Source organism: Callorhinus ursinus, unplaced genomic scaffold (genome assembly GCF_003265705.2).
Source record: "Callorhinus ursinus isolate GAN/ISIS: 27379988/994484 unplaced genomic scaffold, GSC_fseal_2.0 scaffold15, whole genome shotgun sequence".
NCBI classification, from domain to species: domain Eukaryota; kingdom Metazoa; phylum Chordata; class Mammalia; order Carnivora; family Otariidae; genus Callorhinus; species Callorhinus ursinus.
In genome coordinates this window covers 14,291,022-14,295,955 of record NW_027397077.1, presented here as the reverse complement: position 1 = coordinate 14,295,955, position 4,934 = coordinate 14,291,022, and positions in this window count along the sequence as shown.

The following is a 4,934-nucleotide window of genomic DNA, read 5'->3' as shown; positions in this document are numbered from 1 at the left end:
CCCCGGGATCATGACCTGCCTCGGAGGCAGGTGCTTACCGACGGAGCCTGCGAGGCGCCCCAAAAAAAGGTTAAAAAAAAAAAAAAAAGAAAAAGAATACCCTCTCCAAATCTTGAGCTTATAGCAATTGTTGGGCAAGTAGACACGACAGACTGACATGTGAAAAGGGAAACAAGGAACTTCATGATTCAGTCCTAATATAATCAGAATTCTTCCTGCATTCCATTTTTGTCTCCACATGTTTAAAAGCAGCAGCCTATTAAAATGCAACCATATATCATTTAGGGATGATTCAACTTTTTACTTCTTTTTTTATTTTTAATTTTCATTTTTTTGAGGGGGAGGGGCAGGAACAGAGGGAGAAGAAGAAAGAGAATCTTAAGCAGGCACCATGCCCAGCGCAAGGGCTGCCATGGGGCCCAGTCTAACAACCTTGAGATCATGATCTGAGCCAAAATCACGAGTCAGATGCTCAACCAACCGAGCCACCCAGGGGCCCCTCAACTTTTTACTTCCATTTCTTTAAAGTAAATGGATTATTTCATTGCCAGAATCACAGAAACCAAAATTCTGCTTTAATCATTATTCCTGTCATGATGTGGACTGACCACGATAAGGCTCTTCTTAAATACTGCTGCTGGTGGGAGTATGAATTGATCCACCTTTCTGAAAGGCATTTATTCATTCAACAATAATTTACAGAGTACTTACCGTGTAATAGGTACTTTACCTGGTGCTAGGAGCTGAGATTTGACAATACATATCAAGGGCTTTAAAAATGTTCTCACCCATTATCAAGGGTGATCCTCATCAAAGGATATTTAATGATGTTGGGAAATGCTCTGATGTAATAGTGAGTGAAAAAAAAACAATATATGCATTTGTACGATCCCAAGTTTTATTTTTTTTTAAAGATTTTATTTATTTATTTGAGAGAGAGAGTGAGAGAGAGAGAGAGCACAAGAGGGAAGAGGGTCAGAGGGAGAAGCAGACTCCCTGCTGAGCGGGAGCCTAATGTGGGGCTTGATCCTGGGACTACGGGATCATGACCTGAGCCAAAGGCAGTCGGCTAACCAACTGAGCCACCCAGGCGCCCTGTATGATCCCAAGTTTTAAAAAATGTTTATATAGAAAAACAAGGGAAAACACCAAAATATTAATTGAGGGTCTCTAGGAAGGACTGCCTTCCATTTTTATGCTTTTCTGTATTTTCCAAAATGTCTCTAATGAAGATATTTTACTTGTATGATTATGAAAAAAATAACATACAATCGAGCTGCAAAGTTTGTAAAATAACAACCTTATCTAAGTTTTCCTCACTGGGGAAAAGAAACTGAAAGCAAGACATCAGATATATGATGGAATGAAGCCAGAGACTAACTCTCAATCAGACTTTCCCTTTCTCTGAAAATTCTTGCCTGAAGTAAGCCCTTCAGAATAAATGCTACGGTGAGCCTTATAATTTCATTTTTTCTTTCTTTTTTTTTTAAGATTTTATTTATTTATTTGGCAGAGACAGACACAGCGAGAGAGGGAACACAAGCAGGGGGAGTATGAGAGGGAGAAGCAGGCTTCCTGCAGAGCAGGGAGCCCAATTCGGGGCTCAATCCCAAGACCCTGGGATTTGCTATCATGTCACAGAGGAATTTTGCCCAGGATTTATAAGAAGGTCATATACAGGGGCGCCTGGGTGGCTCAGTCGGTTAAGCGTCTGCCTTCGGCTCAGGTCATGATCCCAGGGTCCTGGGATGGAGTCCCATGTTGGGCTCCTTGCTCAGCGGGGAGCCTGTTACTCCCTCTGTCTGCAGCTCCCCCTGCTTGTGCTTAGTCTTTCTCTCTCTCTGACAAATAAATAAAATCTTAAAAAAAAAAGGTCATATACAGCTAAAAGCCACCCTAGAAATTGATTGTGGCCGAGAAATTGACTGTTTGTGGGGCCTCCTATTAATCCTGTTCTATTTATATAGTGTTAACATCATTCTTGGGTTCTTTTAGGATTTTCAATTTAAATGGTTTCTTGTAGTTGATTTTGCTCCAACCCAACATTTCTCTGAAGATGTTGAGAATTCTTATTTCTGCTGTGTTTGTAATCCAAATGAAGGCAAGCCAAGAACAAAGAAAGTGAAACATCTGGGACCCCGGAGATACTGAAGTGCAACCCAAAAGTAATTTCACAGCACTCCCATTCTGCTCAGATAGAGCCAGTTAATAAATTATGCCAACACATGAGGCATTCAGAGGGGCACAGCTGCTCAGAGTGACAGTCAACCCTTGCTAGAGTATGTTTTAATATAAAAACTTAATAGATATAATTTAATAGCAATTTTCTTTGGGAGTAAATTGGTCTCTGAATCATACTCAAAGAAAATAAAAGAAAAATGGCTAATAATTCAGCACCAAATGAAGACCTGCGGTTACCTAAGAGGTACCAGTGTGCATTTAGCAATTTCTTCTTTTTCTAGATGAATACGCAAATCAGGTCCACAAGATGAACGGAGGCTGTGGTGAGGCTTTCTTCCTGCTGTTACTCAAGATTTGCTGCCCAGAATAAGAAATAAGTGGCATCTCACCAATATGGAAATGTTTCTAATAGAATATAAAAATCTGTTAAGCAATTTTCCAGTACATTAGGCTGAAATTGCTTAAGATGAGTCTATCTTTCTGTAGCAATCAAACATGACATAAATTGCAGTCTTACGATGCCCCTATGCGGAAAGTGCTAGTACAATTTGGCCTGCTATTTTAGTCAGTACTTTTGTACTCACTTCCACCTGTGACCTAGTACAATCAAGGCCCCCTCTCAACTATCCTGGAGAGAAGTTCCTAATTTGAGGGTCACCCCTGCTTTCATCAGAAGAACCACATTCTTTTGGCATTTCCTACAAGGCTCAATATGAAAACAATCATCAGCCAGTTTCCCTGAGAGCCAGCTTTCACAAAGCAAGAGTGGCTGGAGCATCTCTGAGTAAAAATAAGAAGTCATCACTGACAGAGAAGTATCCCTTCTTGCCTACTTCTCTAGTCCAACCTTTTATTGATTTACGGAGATCAAAGAAGACCATGGCACTCAAGGACCATTTAAAAAATGAAAATGCTCATATTGATAAGCTACTTTTGAATTACACAGTATCAGTGACCAGCCAGGCCTGGCATCCCCGTCTCCACCATACGTGGCCTACACATAACTTTTCACCTTTAGAATAACCTTTTTGGTAATTCTGCTCTAAAGACAAGTAATCACTGAATGTCAACTGAGAAAAAGGGTAGGTGATGGTTATGGGTGAAAGCCATCAACTAATAATGTATAGGAAAATGCTGCAACTGTAGCAGGAAGTAAGATCTAGCACATTCTGAATATAAAAAGAATTCTATAAAATGGTGGTTCTGAATACTTTAATGCCACATAACGGGATACTATTACAGAAACTGACAGGGCTCCAGTAATGGGAACATTGTAAGACCCACAGGGAGATGGAGAAAAGAAATACTTTGGAGCCAGGCAGGTCCCCATTTGCATCCCAGGCTCTACAGCCTTGGGCAAGTCACACAGCATCAGTCTATTTTCTGTACAGCCTTGGGCAAGTCACACAGCATCAGTCTATTTCCTTGCCTTTAAAATGGGACATTAACTTTAATTCACAAAGTTCTCAAAGATTGGAGTTAATGTAGAAAACTGGCTCATTGGGGCACCTGGCTGGCTCAGTTGGTGGAGCATGTGACTCTTGATCTTGGGGTTGTAAGTTTGAGCCCCACACTGGGTGTAGAGAGTACTTACAAATAAAATCTTAGGATCACTGGGGTGGTTCAGTCATGAGGACCCATGAGGGTCCTGGGATCCAGCCCTGCATCGGGCTCTCTGCTCAGCGGGAAGCCTGCTTCTCCCTCTTCCTGCCACTCTGCCTACTTGTGCTGTCAAATAAATAAAATTTAAAAAAATAAAATAAAATTTTCAATTAAAAAAAAGAAAATGGGGTGCCTAGATGGCTCAGTTGGTTAAGTGTCTGACTCTTGGTTTCAGCTTCACCTCAGGTCATGATCTCAGGATTATGAGATCAAGCCCTGCCATCAGGCTCCGTGCTCAGTACACAGCCTGTTTACAGAGATTCTCTCTCCCTCTGCCCCTCCCCCACTGGCACTCTCTCTCAAAGATAAAATCTTTTCAAAAGGGGGGGTGGGGATTGGCTCATAGTGCAAAAATGGTAGCTACTAGTATTAATAATCAAATTACACTCCATTTATGGACCTATGCTTCAAGAGTGCTACTAGTCCCAGAGAATGAGTTCTACAGGAACAGACAGTCTTAGCTCCGAGTCTGTATTTTGTGCTCCAAGTTCTCATTTTTTTTTCAATGTTGTATCAAAGTTTTAGCTTGTGTAGCCTTCCCCTATGAATAAGTCTTCGTGTGTATCTGAGCCCCCACAACAGCCCCTTCTGAAACTCATGAGGGCATCATTGCTTCTCATGTTGATTTTAGTATTTTCATCTCACCATCCACCGACTAGGATATGGTGGTACAATATTCAACAGTTTAAAAATATTATTTATACACATCATTGCCCTCTAGTGCCCAGAATGATTTTTTTTCTAGTAATCTGCTTAATTTATCCCTTTGATGTAAAAAAAAAAAAAAAAAAAAAATCTAGTTACTGATCTACCAGGAGGAAAAACCTTTTCCCGGAAAATGGGGGTTGATCCCACCAGTGACACTTGATCTTCCTGATCAAAGCATCTAGTTGTAATCAGAACCACCATCTAAAGCCACAGAGTAGAGATGGATGTTCTGTTATAGATTCTTAAAAGTGTTGGCTGTGTTGGGATGACCACTCAGTACAAACGCATTAGGCGCATTTCCTCTTCAGTACCCAACTTTTTTTTTTTAATACTGATTAAATTTTCAATATCCCTCAACTCTTAAGAACTTGGCCTCCACAGGG